General features: G+C 35.9%; 1 protein-coding gene across 2 annotated transcripts in view; it reads left to right on the top strand.

Annotated features, from left to right (window-relative positions):
- RALA (RAS like proto-oncogene A) overlaps positions 1-19,346 on the top strand; it is a 72,325-nt gene that overhangs the window by 16,000 nt on the left and 36,979 nt on the right. Inside the window, exon 1 of one of the 2 annotated variants that reach the window (XM_081147293.1) lies at positions 12,620-12,857. The exons of the other annotated variant lie outside the window; for it this stretch is intronic. The gene's annotated coding sequence lies outside the window, so the exon portion shown is untranslated. Of the gene's footprint in view, positions 1-12,619; positions 12,858-19,346 lie in introns of those variants that run through there. 2 annotated transcript variants of the gene reach the window in all.

The raw sequence follows: 19,346 nt of genomic DNA, 5'->3' as shown, positions 1-19,346 counted from the left end.
CTTGAGACACAAACATATTTTTGAGCACTTGTCAGTTGGTGTATCTGTTGACAGAATTGAGAGTAGTCATTTTATGTATACTTTTCTTCAAATAATTGCAGATGACAATCATATAACTTCTTTGTGAGTTTCCCCTATGTTTGCCTGTTCAGGGCATACATCCCTCATTTATTTAGTTATTTTTTTTAACCATCCTGATCACAACCTTTTAAATTAATACAGTAACATTCACTTCTTTGGAGGTCAAATTTTACAACTTAAAATATGAAACACACTTAAAGATAGAGGGGAAAATTACTAGAAGCTGTAGATTCCTCTATGGCCAGGCCCTGAACTAAGCAATTTCAAATTCATTGTTTCCATTTGACCATCCAGATACAACCTTATGAAGTAGATTAGGAAGGTTAAGGCTATGGCATTAAGAATTAGGAAGTAAGGTTTAAAAACAAACAAATAAGGGGAAACAACTTAAGCATTCAAAGTAGAAATGCAAGATCCTAGCACTAATGGCTAGTATGCATCCCATGCTCAAAAGAATAATTAGGTTATCGTTCAGAATCTACTTACTCTTTATATCTATTACAGATTGCCTGTTTGTTTGCTTCCAAACAATTTTTAGGGATAAAGGGATGCTGCTTAAGGCAGTACTTTGGCAGCAGTGATCAGTGAGGGACAACTGTGAAAGTAAAGGAAGAGGCAGAAAGACTATAAAATGACCATAGGAAAACTCACGAGTTCCACATTCTAAAGCTATTGAATCCAAGAAAACTGCCCTGAATTCATCTCCAGGAACAGTATAATTATTGATTATTATGATTCTGGCCTATCATATTTTTTAAAAATTATTCAATAAAGTTGAGGAATTTGTGAGACAGGTAAAATTTTGAATACAAAATCTTTATGGAATACAACTCAAAAATAAAATATTGTCCTACCCAAATCGTGTTTCTGATATCTAAATTGCTTGTTTTTTAATTATTGCCATTTTGGGATATTCCCATGATTACTTTTTAATGTATGTTCAGCGTTAAGTATAATAAGGCACTTGGTAACTAGTAGGTATTCACTCACTGATTATTGATTTGGGGAGGTAATCCATGCAGTTAGAATTTATCATTTCTGTTTTTTTGTTGTTGTTGTTAATCTTCACCCAAACCGAGGCTATTTTTCCCATTGGGCTTTTTTTTTTTTTTTTTTTAAGAGAGAATGGAGTGGGTGGGGAGGGGGGCATCGAAGTGTCTCACATCGATTGGTTGCCTCCTGCATGCACCTCAACCACGGCCGATGATTGAATCTGCAACCAAGGTACGTGCTCTTTATCGGGAATTGAACCCGTTAGCCTTTGGTCCTCAGGCCGACACTCTAACCACTGAGCCACACCATCCAGGGCAAGAATTTATCATTTCTTATAATCCTGGCTAAATTATCAAGGTTTTCCCATCTTGGATGTGTTAAAGTTTATCACAACTTGACTTCCCTTTGTGTCTTAGCACATTATGGCCCACTTCCCCACCTATCAGTTGTTAAGTATTTAGAAAATGCTATTAGGCTAAGCAAAACATAGTTTAACTTTTCGTATAAAAATGTATGTGAGTACTTTTTAAATTATCTAGTTAACAGTTGCTTTCCTTTAGATTGGGAAGAAGAATAAGATTGTATTATTCCAGATATAATTTGTTTTATTCTTCATCTTATTTTCCTTCAATTCCAGGCTGTACATTTGGTGGCTCTTTTACTATAAGTAGTCAAATTAGATACTCCACGTTATTCTTGTGAGCTTAAACTGTATGTAATTTTATTGTATTTTTAAATCTTTGATACAAATAATGAGTTTGTTCTTCAATTAAAAAATATTAGTTAAAATGTACAGTGCCACAATATTTATGGGGTCTTTTTTGGTTGTTTAAAACCTAGTAGTAATTCTTGTCAGAGCATTAACACCATTGAAGATGGTACAATAGTAAGCTTATCCGTCTTTTCATGAAATTCTAGTTGCTTCATAGTAAGAACAGTTTTATTGTGCAGTGTACCATGCATGTCATCACCTGATAGATTTGTGCAAAATGTCAAAAACCTAATCTCTGTTTGTAAATTACTTTGTGCTGTTTCCTCACATTGATAGATTAAGAAATATGATACAACTAGACTTTTTGATAACTTTCCTAAACCTTGAAAATGTGATGTTCTCTTTGGTTTAAAATATTGAGATTATAATTGTAATATCATTTAAGTTCAGAACTCAGGACTAATTTTTTAACTTAATGTCAGTATAAAATATTATCACATACATTAAAATTTTGAGGGCAAGGATAAATAGCACATTTTCTTTTTGTAATTTATTTTTGTAATATTAGTCAATAAGTGTATTTTTAAATCTGTGTCACGGTGTGGAGGTGGAATAGAAGGGTTCAGAAAAAAGCATTCCCTTTTAAGGCAACGATATGAAAATAATTTTGAGATCAGAGTTTTTACTAAAGTGTTTTCTTCTAAAACTGGTAAATGTTGACAATAATGGTCTTATAAATGAAATGAGAAAGGGAAGAATAATAGTAATTGAAGTTTTGGGGGGGTTTTTAGCTTTAGAAATTATAGCTTGTTTTGTTTGCTCTTTAATATTTGAAGCTGATAGGCATCTATTATTAGCAGAGTGTAAAGTTTTGAATAGAACGGCAGAACATTTGGGGGGAGACGGCATGGTGTGGTGAGATGAGCATAGGTCTTGTTTAATAAAATATTTGTGGAATAAATAAGCACCTATTGTGTGCCAGGCACTGACTGTGCTAGACACATAAAACCAACAGGCACCTAATTTAGGCTTAAGGGACAATTGACCACAAGGAGGATTATTGACTTCAGAGAGAGGAAAGGAGAGGGAGAGAGAGAGATAGAAACATCAATTATGAGAGAGTCATTGATCAAGCCCACAACCGGGGCATGTGCCCTGACCGGGAATCGAACCCCAATTGCCTGGATCCTAGGTCGATGCTCAACCGCTGAGCCATGCCCGGCCGGGCTGTTTCAACATTTTAAAAAAAGGTGTATTATTAAAACTAAATAAACTTATAGAAAAAAAAACACAGGCAACCTCCTAGTTTCCCAACCTCTGCATGCTTTGATGCTGTTCTTCAAAATCATCTTGGATGTTCTTGGCATTAGCATTTTCATACAAGTTTAAAATTAGCTTATCAATTTCCACAGAAAACCTTTCTGGGATTTTTATTGTGATTGTATTGAATCTATAGGTAAATTTGGGGAAGGATTACCATTTTCTACAGTAATGAGTGTTCTTTGAATTTTCTCAGGATTGTTGTACAGTTTTCTATGTAAAGTCACCATACTCCAAAATGCCCACCAAAGGTCTTTGCCTCTTGGTATTCACACCCTTGTGTATGGTTTCCTTATACATTAAATAGGGCTAACCAAATGACATTGTATAACTTCCAAGCCTAGGTCATAAAAGACATTGCAGCTTCTGCCTTGTACTCTTGGTTCACTCATCTGGAGGAAGCCAGCTGTCATGTTATGAGAACATTCAAGCAGCCCAATGGAGAGGCCCACGTGGTGAGGAACTGTGAAGCCTCCTGCCACAGTAGCCCCATTAGTGAGCCATTTTGGAAGCAGATGCTCCAACTCTGTGTAAGCCTTCAGATGACTGTAGTCTGCCAACATCTTGACTGCATCCTCTTGAAAGTCCCTGAAGTAGAACCACCTAGCTAAGCTTCTCAAATTAAGATAAATGTTATTTTAAGCCACTAAGTTTTAGGGTAATTTATTATGTAGCAGTAGATAAAGAATACGGTATTTCTTTATTTTTTAGTTTTATGTGATTTTTTTGTTTGTTTCCACCCTTTTTTGGTAAAATACACATAATATTTACAACTTAGTAGTATTAAATAAATTCACATTGTTGTGCAACCATCACCACCATTGATCCCCGTAACTCTTTTCATCTTGTAAATCTGAAACGCTATATTCATTAAACAATAACTCCCCATTTTCCCTTCCCTCTAGCCCCTGGTAACCACCATTATACTTTGTCCTTATGATTTTGACTACTCTTAACGACCTTAAACAAACAGAATCATGTAGTATTTGTTGTTGTGTGACTGGCTTATGTCACATAGCATAATGGCCTCAAGGTTCATCTGTGTTGTAGCATATTGCATAATTTCCTTTATTTTTAAAGCTGAATAATATTCTATAGTATGTATATACCATATTTTTCTTATCCATTCATCTATCTACGGACGGATGCTTTGGTTGCTTCTATGCTTTAGCGCTTGTGAATAATGTTGCTAGGAACATGGTTGTACAAATATCTCTTCAAGAGCCTACTTTTAATTCTTTAGATATGTACCTAGAAGTAGAATTGCTGAATCATATGGTAATTCCATTTTTAATTTTTTGAGGAGCCACCATACTATTTCCCACAGTGCCTGTATCATTTTACATTTCCACCAAGAGTCCACAAGGGTTCCAATCTCTCTACATCCTTGCCAACACTTATTTTCTCTTTTTTGTTTGTTGGTTTTTGATTTTTGATAGCCATCCTAATTGATGTCAGATAGCATCTCATAGTTTTGATTTGCATTTCCCTAATTAGTGACGTTGAGTATCTTTTCATGTGCTCATTGGTTATTTGTATATCTTCTTCGGAGAAATGTCTGTTCAAGTCCTTTGCCCATTTTAAACCAGGTTGTTTATTTGTTGTTGAGTCTTAGGAATGTTCTCTATATATTCTGGATATTAATACCTTACATATTATTTGTAAATATTTTCTCCCATTCTGTGAGTTTCCTTTATATTCTGTTGGTAGCATCTTTTGATGCACAACATTATTTAATCTTCATGAAGTTAAATTTGTCCATTTTTTTTTTACCTGCACCTTTGGTGTTAGATCCAAGAAATTGTTGCCAAATCCAATGTCGTGAAACTTTTGTCCTATGTTTTCGTTTAAGAGTTATATTGTTTTAGGTCTTACATTTAGGTCCTTGATATCCAGTAATTACTTTTTTATATAAAAATATAATAAGTTAGGACCTTATTTCCAGCAATTTTGCTAATAAGTTCACTTGTTACTGTTGGTAACTTTTTTTTATCCTCACCTGAGAATATTTTTTCCATTGAATTTTAGAGAGAGTGGAAAGGAGGGAGGAGGGGGAAACAGAGAAGGAAAGAGAGAGAAACATCGATAGGAGAGAGACACATCAATTGGTTGCCTCCTGCATACACCAACCAGGGCCGGGGATCCAGTCGGCAACCCAGGTACATGCCCTTGACCAGGAATCGAGCCCTTGACCCTTCAGTCTGCAGGCCAACGCTCTAACCACTGAGCCAAACCAGCTAGGGCAATAATTTAATTCTTTTGGAATGTTGCCTATGAATAATCTCAATTTTACTTCGCCTTTTATTTCTCACTCTTGCCTTATTGCACTGACTGGAATCTCCAGGGCATTATTAACTGGAAGTGATGATAGTGAACAGTGTTGTCTTATCCTTTGCCTCATAGGGAAAATATTATTTCACCTGTAAAGATTTTGTCAGTGTTACTTACCAGTTTAAAGAGATTTCTGGTTTGCTAAGGATTTTCAGTGAGTAAATATTAAATTGTATCAGATGCAGTTATTTTACATCAGTTGAGATGATTTCTCCCTTTTTGTGAATTACATTGATTTGTGAATGTATAAATCAACCTTGTATTGTTGAATAAATCAATAGTATATTGATTTTTTTTTTATATATATCATTGGATTTGGTCTGGTGATATTTTAATGTTTTTACATTTGTGTTCATGAGAGATTAGCCTATAATTTTTTTTTTTGTCCTTTTCAGGTTTTCATATCAAGATTATCTTGGTGTCACAAAATGAGTAGAGGGGGATATGATCCCTCTTCTTTTCTTCCGTATTTTAAAGGTCTTATTTTTATAAATTTAACCATGTTAATGGCATTACAACATTTTGTGCATTTCCAGTTTCAGTTTTGTTATGATGCTGTGAATTTTTCAGAGAATAAATTTAAAATGTGGCACTTACCCTAGAATCCTTTTTCTTCATTCAGATATTTTCATCAGTGATATATGTTCATAGTTTTTCCATATAGTAAGCACATTGTTTTTATAAAAGAAATAATTTACTTTTGAAGAGTATCTTCTCTGCTACGTACCTCTTTCTTTTTAGCGAATTTAAGCAGTTCTTGTGTATAATGTTATTCCAGAATCCAGAAAATATTTTAGCTGACACATGTTATAAACAATTGTACTTTCATCTACCTGTATAAGAATCTTGTTCTTGTTGCCTAAAACTGATGTGATTTTCAGCAGGATTTTTTGATAGTGGAATGTATTTTAGTTTACCTTTTATTTTCTACATGTTATTTTAGCCATTTTTACCATGGCAGGAAGAACAAGTGTTAATGGAGTGTAACGTGGATTGCATTATTAAGTAAGAAGCGTTAATGGATGCTGTGAACACTTACTAAGTTAAGAGAAATTATATGAAGTTTTGAGTTAGTATTGCATTACTTTAAAGATAACTAAATATTGTGGAGGTTTTCTTGTTCTGGATACTTAGTTTTTAAATACCATAATAATTATGATTTTTTCATATTACAGTTCCATAGTCCTTTATCTAAACACTTCCAGGCCTGATATGTCTTAGGATTCAGAATGCTCAGAATTTTAAGAAAGATAATTTCATGCATACAAAATATTATATATTTTGGTGCAGTATCTTTTATTCAAATACTATTTCTGCAGTAAAATGTATGATTGTTTATACTACATGAGATAAATAGTCTTTTGTCTATTCACGTCAGGTTTTGCCTCAGATCAGTTTGCACCAAACTTACTTGGAAAAACTTTAATTTTCAGACCTTTTTGTACTTTGGTGTTGTGGTTATTATTGAGTAATACTCTAAAGAACAACAATAAGGTTTATCATTTACAATATATGTTAGAGATGGCTGATCTCAGTGTTCCTCTTCTTTGAGGCTGGCTACAACAGACCTCCAACAAAATTCTGTGCTTTACCTTGTGTACCTCCAGCTTTGCTATATAACCAGTTTTCATAGTTGGCCCACAGCAGCTATTAGTGACAGTGTGATTTTATTAAAGTCCAGTCACAAGCACTATTTTAGATATTTTTTCTTTTTTACTAAGCTTTTTCCCCCAAGGTTAAAAAATTGATATTCATAGTAGAAAACTGGAATACCTGTAAGCAAAAGGCCCTAGAAATTAAACATTTTTTGTTCCTCTTTAATTTTATTTTTATTTTCTCCACTCCTACCCCCTTCCCAGGCCTTCACCACACTCTTGTTTATGTCCATGGGTTATGCTTATATGCATATAATTTCTTTGGTTAATCTCTCCCCACCCCTCCTTCCCCCTCTGAGAATTGTCAGTCTGTTGCAGCTTCCATGCCTCTAGGTCTATTTTATCAGTTTATTTTGTTCATTAGATTCCACATATAAGTGAGATCATGTGATATTTGTTTTTCCCTGACTGGCTTATTCTGCTTAGCATAATAATCTCCAGCTCCCTCCATGTTATCTCTAAGGATAACAGATCCTCTTTTTTACAGCTGCAAAGTATTTCCATTGTGTAAATGTACCACAGCTTTTTTATCCACTCATCTACTGATGGGCACTTGGGCTGTTTCCAGATCTTAGCTATTGTAAATAACGCTGCTATAAACATTGGGGTGCATATGTTTATTATGATTGGTGTTTCAGGATTCTTAGTATATATTCCTAGAAGTGGGATCATTCAAATGGCAGTTCCAATTTAAATTTTTTGAGGAACCTCCATACTGTTTTCCATAGTGGTTGTACCACTCTGCATTCTCATCAGCAGTGTATTAGGGTTCCCTTTTCTCTACATCCACTTGTTTGTTTATTGATTTATTGATGGTAGCCATTCTGGCAGGTGTGAGGTTTCAATTTGCATCTCATGATTAGTGACATTGAGCGTTTTTTATATGTCGGTTGGAGATCTGTATGTCCTCTTTGGAGAAATGTCTATTCAGGTCCTTTGCCAATTTTTTTAATTGGATTATTTGTTTTTCTTTTGTTGAGTTGTATGCGTACATTACATATTTTGCAAATTAACCCCTTATCAGATGTGTCATTGACAAATATGTTCTCCCATACAGTGGGCTGCCTTTTCATTTTGATGCTGATTTCTTTTGCTGTGTAGACACTTTTTAGTTTGATGTAGTCCCATTTGTTTATTTTCTCCTGTGTTTCTCTTGCCCTAGGAGATATATCAGCAAAGATATTTTTACGAGAGATGTCTGAGATTTTGCTGCCTACTTTTTTTCTAGGATTTTTATGGTTTTGCCACTTACATTTAAGTCTTTTATCCATTCTGAGTTTATTCTTGTGTATGGTATAAGATTGTGGTCTAGTTTCATTTTTTTGCATATACCTGTCCAATTTTCCCAACACCATTAATTGAAAAAACTTTCTTTACTCCATTGTATGCTCTTGCCTCCTTTGTCAAATATTAATTGTGCATAATGGCTTTGGTCTATTTCTAGGTTCTCTGTTCTGTTCCATTGATCTATATGCCTGTTCTTGTGCCAGTACCAGGCTCTTTTGATTACAGTAGATTTGTAGTATAGCTTGAAATCAGGTAGCTTGATCCCTCCAACTTTGTTCTTCTTTCTCAAGATTGCTTCGGCTCTTCGGGGTCTCTTTTTGGTTTCATATAAATTTTTGGAGTATTTGTTCTAGGTCTGTGAAATAAGCCATTGGTATTTTAACAGGGATTGCACTGAATCTATAGATTGCTTTGAGTAGTATGGACATTTTAATGATGTTAATTCTATGAGTCCATGGACATGGTATATTCTTCAACGTGTTTATATCTTTTTTAAATGCTCTGTAGTTTTCTGAGTACAGGTCTTTTGCCTCCTTGGTTAAGTTTATTCCTAAGTATCTTAATTTTTTTGTTGCAATGGTAAGTGGGATTGTTTTTTTAGTTTCTCTTACTGAGAGTTCATTATTGGTGTATCAAAATGCCATCGGTTTCTAGATGTTAATTTTGTATCCTGCTACCTTGCCAAATTCATTTATTAAACCTGGTAGTTTTTTGGTGGAGTCTTTAGGATTTTTATGTACAGTTTCATGTCATCTGTGAATAATGACAGATTTATTTCCTCCTTTCCAATTTGGATGCCTTTTATTTTATTTTTTTTGTCTGATCCCTGTGGCTAGGATTTCCACAACTATGTTGAATAAGAGTGGTAAAAGCAGACATCCCTCTCTTGTTCCTGTTTTTAGAGGTGAAATGGTTTTAGTTTTTGCCCATTGAGTATGATATTGGCTGTAGGTTTGTCAAACATGGCCTTAATTATTTTTAGTTATGTTCCCTCTATTCCCACTTTGCTGAGAGTTTTTGTCAAAAATGGGTGTTGGATTTTGTTGAATGCTCTTTCTGTGTCTATTGATATGATCATGTGATTTTTGTCTTTCAGTTTCTTTATGTGATGTATCACATTTATTGATTTGCGAATATTGTACCAGCCTTGCATCCCTGGAGTAAATCCCACTTGTCATGGTGTGTGATCTTTTTAATATTGTTGGATCTGATTTGGTACTATTTTGTTGAGGATTTTAGCATCTATATTCATCAGTGTTATTAGCCTGTAATTATTTTTCTTTGTAGTGTCTTTATCTGGTTTTGGAATTAGGCTAATGCTGGCCTCGTACAAAGAGTTTGGAAGTGTCCCTTCCTCTTGGATTTTGTGGAATAATTTAAGGAGGCTAGGTATTAATTCTTTGAATGTTTGGTAAAGCTCACCTGTAAAGGTGTCCGAACCAGGGCTTTTGTTTGCTGGGAGTTTTATTTTTTAATGTTTTTATTGATTTCAGAGAGAGGAAGGGAGAGGAAGGGAGAGATAGAAACATCAGTGATGAGAGAGTCATTGATCAGCTGCCTCCTGCATGCTTCCTACTTGGGATCTAGCCTGCAACCCAGGCATATGCCCTGACCAGGAACCAAACCATGACCTCAATGCTTAACCACTGAGCCACACCATTAGGGCTTGCTGGGAGTTTTTTATTACTGCTTCAGTTACGTCAGTTGTTATCGGCCTATTCAGGTTTTCTGATTCTTTCTGACTCAGTTTTGGAAGGTTGTATTTTTCTAGAAATTTGTCCTTTTCGTCCAGGTTGTCCACCTTGTTGGCATATAGTCGTTTATAGTATTTTCTTATAATCCTTTGTATGTCTGTGGTGTCTGTTGTTACTTCACCTCTTTAATTTCTGATTTTTTAAGTTTGGGTCTTCTCTCTTTCTTTCTTGATGAGTCTGGCTAGAGGTTCATCCATTTTGTTTATCTTTTCAAAGAACCAGCTTTTCTTGGTTTCATTGATCTTTTGTACTTTTTAGTCTCTGTCATTTATTTCTGCTCTGATCTTCATTATTTTCTCCCTTTTACTTACTCTGGGGTTTACTTCTTCTTCTCTGATTCTTTAAGTTATAGGGTCAGATATTTTTTTAGAAATATTTCTTGTTTTTTTTGAGTAGGCCTGTACTGCTATGAACTTCCCTCTCAAGAAGTTCACTAATCCCTAGATTTGAGGTTGTTGTATATTCATGTTCATTTCTTTCCAGGAAGTTTTTGATTTCTTCCTTGGTCTCATTGGTAACCCATTCATTGTTTAATAACATGGTATTAGCCTCCATGTGTTGAATGTTTGATTTTTTTTATTGTAGTTGATTTCTAGTTTCATGCCGTTGTGATCGGAGAAGATCCTTTATATGATTTCAGTCTTCTTGAATGGGTAGAGACTTAGTTTTTGTCCTAACACATGGTCTATCTTTAAGAATGACCTTTGTGAACTTAAGAAGAATGTATATTTTGTAGCTTTGAGGTGGAATGTTCTATAATGTCAGTTAATTCCATCTGATCTAGTATGTAGTTTAGGATTGCTGTGTCCTTGTTAATTTTTTGTCTAGAAGATCTAGCCAGTGATTTCAGTGGGGTGTTAAAGTCCCCTACTATGATTGTATTGTTGTTGATCTCTTCAAGTCCTCTAGAAATTTTTTTATATATTTGGGTGCTCCTATATTTTTTCCCCCAGGGTTATATCCTCTTGTTGGATCAATCCCTTTATTATTATTTAGTGACCTTCATTGTCTCTTGTTACGGCCTTCATTTTGAAGACTATTTTGTCAAATATGAGTATTGCTACCTCAGCGTTTTTTTGGTTTTTTATTATTCCATTTCCATAGGAAATATTTTTCCATCCCTTCACATTCATCCTGTGTGAGTCTTTTTTTCTGAGGTGGGTCTCTTATAGACAACATATATATGGGTCATGTTTTCTTATCTATTCAGCTACCCTATGTCTTTTGATTGGAGCATTTAAGCCATTTACATTTATTATTATTGATACATACTTATTTATTGTGGTTTTTATTCTTTATGCCTGTGTTCCTCGCTGTCTCTCTAATGCTTCTTCTTCCACCAGTCCCTTTACTGTTTTTTGCAGTGCTGGTGTGGTGGTAATAAACTTCTTTAGCCTTTTTCTGTCTGTGATGCTCTGTATTTCACCTTCAATTTTGAATGATTTCCCTGCTGGATACAGTAGTCTTGGATTCAGTCCTTTGCTTTTCATTATTTTGTGTACTTCGCGTCACTCCCTTCTGGCCTGAAGTGTTTTGAGAAATCAGCTGACTGTCTACTGGGAACTCCTTTGTAGGTAACTTTGTCTCTCTCGTGCTGCTTTTAAGATTCTTTCTTTGTCTTTAGCGCTTGCCATTTTAATTATGTTGTGTCTAGGTATGGCTCTTTTGGGGTTCATATTGATTGGGACTCTCTGTGTTTCCTGAACTTCTGTGACTTTTTCCTTTACCAGGTTATGTAAGTTTTTTTGTCATTATTTCTTTAAACAGGTTCTCTATTCCTTGCTTAGATTTTTCTCTTTCTTGTACCCCTATGATGCATATGTTGTACATTTCATGTTGTCCCAGAGCTCCCTTAAACTATCCTCCGGCTTTTTAATTTTTTTTTCTAATTGCTGCTCTGATTGATTGGGTGTTTTTTCTATCTTGTCTTCTTGTCCACTTATTTGATCCTCAGCTTCTTCTAATCTACTGTTGATTCCTTCCAGGGTGTTCCTTATTTCAGCTATGTCATTCTTCCTTTCCAATTGATTATTATTTATGGTATCTATATCTGTTTTCATGCTGATGTAGTTTCCACTAAGTTCTTTATAGTTCCCATTAAGTTGCTTGTAGTTCTCAGTAAATTGTTTGAGCATCCTTATAACTATTACTTTGAACTCTGTATCTGATAAATTGCTTGCCTCTATTTTATTTAGATCTTTTTTTGGAGATTCCTCCTGTTCTTTCATTTGGAATCTGTTTCTTTGTATCCCCATCTTTTCTGTTTCTTTGTGTTTGTTTCTGTGTGAGAGAAGACTGCTCTGCCCCCAGTCTCAATGGGTGGCCTTCTTGTGGGATCCAGTAATGTAGTCTCTTTGATTTTCTCAGCTGGGTGCTCAAGGAATGACCCTTGTATGGGTTATGTGGGTTCTCCTGTTGAATTTGGGTCTTAATTATTGTTGTTCTGTTTGTGGTTCATCTCAGGCCTCAGGCTGTTGACTGTCTCGACCCAGACCACATTGTGCCAACTGTTATGTAGGTGCTGACAGAACAAAACAGGACAAAACCAGACCAAACCCAAAAGAAAAACAAAGAAACAGAAAGAAAATAGATATACAAAAAAAGAAAAAAGAAAAGAATACTAGAAGACATGAGACCAGAAGAATTAGGGGAAGAAGGGAGAAAAACTAAAATTAATAAATAAAAGAGAATGTGAAAGCAAAGAAGGAAAAGCCCAGAAATAGGGTAAGTGTAAAAAATAAAAGATAGGAAATTATGAATGAAATAATAATTCTAAAAAGTAATACTAAATAAAATACAGAACAGGAAAAGAAAAGAAAAAACTGAATTAAAAATAATTAACAAAAACTAAAGAGAATGAGAAAGAAAAAATAGAGTTAAATAAAGGATATTAATTAGGGGGTTTGTAAAAAACAAAGAGAGACACAGACAATTCAAACCAAACAGAAACCAAACCAAAAAACAAAAAACCCTAAAAGAAAAGAAAACACAAACTAACAAAACACCAAAAGAAAACAAAAACAGAAAAACTTTGGGTCTGCTATTTGTGGAGCTTGCTGGATTTTGCTCCGATACTGTTGTATCTGGCCCCTTGGTGTGTGGTTCCCGGGTCTTCCGGGCAGTTCTCTGGTGCAGGCCAATGTCTCTGCCTGGCCCTGGGCAGCCAGGCTGAAGCCCTGCAGGGCAGATCCCCGAGTAGTACGGTAGGTGGGGCCTGCCTAGCCCAAAGGCTGGGGTCTGCTTTTGGGCTGCTTTCCCTTCCCCCACGGAACTGCGCTGGTGGTGGGGGGCGGGATCTGGTCCTGGTCAGGGTGGTTTCAACAGATTTATACTGGGGGGGGGGGGGGCCTGTAGCTTGTAGAAGTGTTGAGTGGGCACTTCCTCTCTTTCCAATGCCCCAGCTCTGCCTGCATCACTTGCACTACCTTGTCACCACCTCTAGTGGTCTGTGATTACCAAAAAAGAAATAGAGAAAGGAAGGAACGGAAGGAAGGAAGGAAAGAAAGAAAGAAAAAGGTAAAAAAGGGAAAGGAAGAAGGGAAAGAGAGGAGAGAAGGGAAGGAAAGAGAAGAAAGGAAGAAAGAAAACAACAAAAAAAACAGCCCAGCTCGGATCTCTAATCTTACTCGCACAACTGGTTCTCACTGGACAGGGCTTCTGCGCAGAGTCCCACTGGACCAGATGTCGGAGTCCCCTGTGTGGTCAGGCCCAGCCGCTCAGGTTCAGATTTCCAGCCCACAGCCCATCCACAAGTGGGCGAAGGGGCGTATTTTTTTCGCTCCAGGTGGGGAGGATTCAATCTCTTTCTCCCCTTCCTGCTCTCTGCTAAAAGTTATTTCAGAGAATAATCGAGATTCACTGGGTGGTTCACTCAGACCCTTCTACTGCTCCGAATTTCTGCTGAAGGGCCCCTCCCACAGGCACCAATCTGTGCAAATTTCTCTGTCAGGTGTTATAACAAGCACTTGCTTTTGTCCTGGAATTAAGGTCGCCTGAGGCCCCCCCGTGGACTGAATTACCACTCTCTGATGCTATTTGGGCTCCTTTTCTGTTGCTCTGGTTTGAGAATCTCCATGTGTGGCTGATACCTCATACTCCCAGATTGAAGGGAACCAGGATATTCATATCCTCAGTTAATTTGCAGATACAGTTCAGTCACTGTAAACATTATATACATAAACCTACTGGGTTGAGTATAAGAACATATAGCACATCTAATGTCCCTGAAACTCCTAAGCCTCAAAATACATATATAAGAAGCAAAAAAAGTTTTGCAGAGATTTGCCACTTGCTGTTTTTTGCTGTTGAAAAGCTCCCAATTATTAGCATGGTGATAGATGTTTTTCCAGATTATCAGAAGATTGAATTTCTAGTCAAACGTTATATAAGATTGACATGGTGTATTAATTTATTAAGAAAATTGCATTAAGTATTAGCTTAACTTAGAATTCTAACAGTTTTATTTTTTTCAGGAGCTTTTTTTTTTTTTTTTTTTAACATTAGTCTTGTAAAAGCAAACTTAGCTTCTGAGACCAGTGTTCAATTTGACCATAGTGCATAATACATTGTAATTCCAGGTAATGCAACATAGCATTTTCAGATGTGAGAGCTGTCTGCCTCCTTTGCTGGCTCTACTTTTCTTTGCCCCATCTCCTCAGTCAGTAGTTCTTAACTGGGATTCCTGTTCTTCCTAAAGGAATGTCTCAGAATTCTACGCATACTGATTACCTGTTTCCAAAGTAATTTTCTAGAGTTTATTATTTTTTTTTCCAAATGTGTATGTCTATAGTAGTTATTTGCTAGATACTGTGCTACATGCTGGGATTACAAAACTGAAAAAAGTTCTTTGCTGTTGAAAAGCTCCCAATTATTAGCATGGTGATAGATGTTTTTCTAGAATGCCCTGGAACTACCAAGGAATCAGGCCTGGAAAGCAGTTAGAAGAATGGAAATGCTTCACAGAAGAGGTTCTGTTTAAATAGCTTTCTTTACCTTTATGTACACAGTTACATCACCAAAAGTCTATTAATTGAAAATGTTTAAATCAAATTGTGTAGATCAAGAACTTCTTTCACCATTGATTAAAAATATTAAACATACATTAAATTTGTCTTAGAGATAATTGCAATGTGTATTTATAGAGAAGAAATTTAAATTTAATTAGCTCAGTCTACACCACGTCCCTTTCTCTGTTTGAGTTCTTTGATGGGAGCTTACAGACAGGTCATTCCATTTTTTAAAGAATATGTTTTTATTGATTTCGGAGAGAGGAAGGGAGAGGGAGAGGAGAGATAGAAACGTGAGAGAGAATCATTGATTGGCTGCCTCCTGCACGCCCCTTACTGGGGATTGAGCCTGTAACCCGGGCATGTGCCCTCACCAGGAATCGAACCTCCATCTGGATCGTAGGTTGATGCTCAACCACTGAGCCACAACAGCTGAGCAGGTCATTTCCATTTTTTACTGTAATAAGTAATAAGAAAGATTCTGCCAGGGAGCTAAAATCTGCCTCTCTTTCTCTTTTTTTCAGTTATTTTATTTTTAAATTCTAAAAATTTTCTCCCAGTCTATGGCATGCCAATCCTTACATATAGACTATTAATCTTTCTTGGTGCCATTCTTCAACTACCTACAAGTCCACTTCACTTGTTATCATTTAAGCCAAACTTCCTTAAATTGTCCACAAATATTTCATTATTAGAAATTGAAAAATTCATCAGGATCAAGGTATGTAAGTTTTCAGGGGAGAAGAATGAAAAAGTAAATGAGTAGAGAGGCAGCATCGAGGAATTTAGATTTTGACCTAAGCTCAATATGGAGTTTTGAAGAATTTTAAGTAAGCCATGTCAAAGTAATTTTACTTCTTATGGTGATAGGGTGCACTTACATAAATGACAGACAACATTAATAATGGCTTTGTATGAGTTCCTTTGGTATTTTAGTTAGTATATAGTTTTTTAGGGGTAGCAGGGTCAAAACCCCTATTCTGATAATTTATTTGTTCCCATGCTTTATATTTGCATCCTGCCAACTGAAATATACTTAGCAATTCAAAGTTCAGAACCACATGAATTTTCTTGCTTCTGTTTCTTGCGTTTATGAGAATGACAACTCTACTTAGGCCTAAGAATTTAGTCTCCTGGAATTGAACAAATACAGGACACATCTATTCATGCTTTCCGTTTCTTAATGTGAAATCTTATAAAATAGCATGTAAGAGGTTTAATAGTTTATTTTTTTCCCTTCAAACCTTTAGAGTCGAGGTTCAGTAGTTTGGGATTAGATGATTCTCTTTGAGGCTACTACTGATCCTTGAGAACAGCAAGAACCCAGAAAGGAAGAAATGTGATTTATTAGCCAGTTGTCTGGCAACCAGAATGTTTTGTTGTTAAAGAGAGCCTATTGTAACAAGTCTCTTTGCCTTCATATAGCACCTGTCACTGTGTAACCAAGACCATGTTTTTGAATACCCGGTATAACATGACACTACTAGATCTCATTGAGGCCAGTCCCTCAGAAGGTTAGTTAGCTCAGACTTACTTGGTTAAACTCAGTCCTCCAGTATGATGATGGCTTGGTTAATGTGGAAGCCTGTAAGTGGGTCCCAATTACCAAATAAAACAAACATGCTCAGCCCATCCCTTGAACTTAACCACAGATTTAAAGGTAGAGTGAAAAATGAGGGTAAAGGACATTGGCTTCAAAAGTTATTTGCAAGTACATGGTGGTTTCACGTCTGCTCCAGCTACACTGGCACAGGTGCATAGAATATGCTGGATCATACCATCTTGAGTCAGTTCCAGTTTTAACTCTACCACAATTTTTTGTGGGATTTCTTGCAAGTGACTTAACTCTTCTCAGGCCCTTATTTCCTCATATGAAAAATGAGAGAATTGGGCTGTTTTAAGACTGCCTTCTGTGGTTCTTTAGTTGCATCATATTTACTTGACTTTAAAAATATCTTGCAATGAAACTTCTAGGTAAAAATGAAAATAGCTTGTTAAAATCATACCACATGTAAAATTGAAAGAAATAGACTAGTATACTTAAGGCTATTGTATTGGATGAATTCCCCAGGAAAAATCTCACTTTCTTTGGGGCCTGGACCTTCCAAATCTCTCTTTGATCTTCAAATTGTACTTTATATTAGTTGAAGCCTATAAGCCTCAAATGATAATGAGATGCTTTGACTTTGCTTCTGACCACTAGCTTGCTTGAATTTAGGTGCACATGTTTAATGTTTTAATTTTAAATGTTTAAAAAGGTTGGAAGTTTACTTTTGCATGGGCCTGCTGCCCACCCTATGATTCCCGATCATTCCTGATGAGCCATGACTGTACCCAATAAGTAAGCCCCTTAAAGACAGGGCACCCTCTTGCTCACTCTCTCCCACTGCCCCCCCCCCCCCCACACACACCTCCTCCTACTGCTCTCTGACTTAGAGTAATAGGGCATACATTCTAGTCCATATTCTTGCTGTTAGAATGTTGGAAACAACTGAGAAGAGTCCCTTCCTTTACCCTATAGAAAGTTGCCAAATGTTGGACTTGTTTTAAATTAATGTTCTCCAGCCTCTTCTCCTGCCTCAGTCAGTACATCTATAACCCCAGTGGTCTTTATCCCAAACATAACAATATTTTGCCCTGTGGCATCATCCCTGACACAGCTCCTCCTCTTCCTCAACTGTTTGTCCCCCTATACAAAGTCTAGGATATTTTGCCTAGTGTTAATTCAAACTTTCATCAGCAGGTATAAGAACTTAGTGCCTAATACAAAGTAGTACATTTAGTAAATGTTAGTTGTTTATCATCCTTGGCCATTTTCTATTAGATGAACCAAATGAAATTGCTGTTTTTATATGTAAAAAGGAGATCGCATGTTGTCAACTTCACATGGTTCAACTTTTGGATATACAGAGTGATGGTTCGTAACTAGGATACAAATTAGAATTATTGAGGCAGCTTTTCACAAAATATAAATATACTCCCCATCCCAAACTGGTGAATTAGGATCTTTATGAATAGGTCCTGGGTAAATACATTTTATGTAAGCTCCCTAGATTATTCTTATTCATACTTCTACTTAAAAACACCTGTGAGAGAAGCATCCCTTTAGGTTTCTTTTAATGTAAAAGTTCTTCTATAAGTATGTCCTTGATACAGTCAGAAGGCAGATCACAAACTGAAACTTGAGTTTTATGATGCCACAAATTACTATCATTTTTAACTTTAAGATATGATCAAATCTCAAATTAAGATTTATCAGTACTCTATCGTGGTCAGGAAAATCTAGAGTGCTACAAGATATTTTCATGATTGTCAAGTCATTTTTCTCCTAGTTTGTAACTTCACATTATCTTTAATATAACTTAAACTTAGGAGTTTGTACTTTTCAAATACACATTTGACTTTTCATGAAAAAGAGAATTAATAGTAGTAAGCAAACCATAGTTCAATATTAACTCAGTTGACTTACAATGCAACTTATCTATACGATTTATTATTTTAATGTAGCCAAGAAAAAATGGAGGGAGTTTCTTTAGCAATCTGCCTTCCCTTATGGTAATTTGTGTGTTGTACTGTCATTAACCAGTTTTGAAATCTAGGTAAGTGGGCTCTAGTTAAGCGTGTAATTTTGGGCAAAATTTTTCAATTAGTTCCATGGCAACTATAGACATGAATATTAAAACCCATAAAAGAGAATTCTGAGATTTTTTTCTCCCTCCCACTATTATGTTCACTTAATTTGCATTTTTTAAGCTTTTAAATCTAATTTGCGTAACTTAAAAACAAATGTATACATACTTTTTAAAATACAGAGAAGTTTAATGTGGCTCCTGTACAAAAATGACTGTCAGATTTGTGAAGAATTTCATTAGAAATACATACGTGCACTAACAACAGGCAGCCTGTGGTGTTTAACTCAGAAAAAACTTATCAGGAAGAAATATTGAATTTTACCTGTCAACTGATGGTTGTTGGTGCCAACTCACTGCTGACGGGAATCCCTAGTTTTGGGTGGAATACACTAAAAAGACCATCTTATATCTCATCTCAAGCTGACCCTTTTTATAAGAAGAAGAGAAGTATAGGTAAGGAGTTTGGAATTCAGGGGAAAAGGTTAATCGGATAAAAGCTATAGTCCAGCTTTTATCCCTTCATCTGCTGACAGTGATTCGTTATTTGCATCCTACGCAGTGGACCTTCTCTGCCT

This window comes from Miniopterus schreibersii, assembly GCF_964146895.1.
Source record: "Miniopterus schreibersii genome assembly, chromosome: 9".
Lineage (NCBI taxonomy): Eukaryota > Metazoa > Chordata > Mammalia > Chiroptera > Miniopteridae > Miniopterus > Miniopterus schreibersii.
The sequence above is the reverse complement of the archived record's forward strand: the minus strand, read 5'-3'. Positions and strand labels throughout refer to the sequence as shown.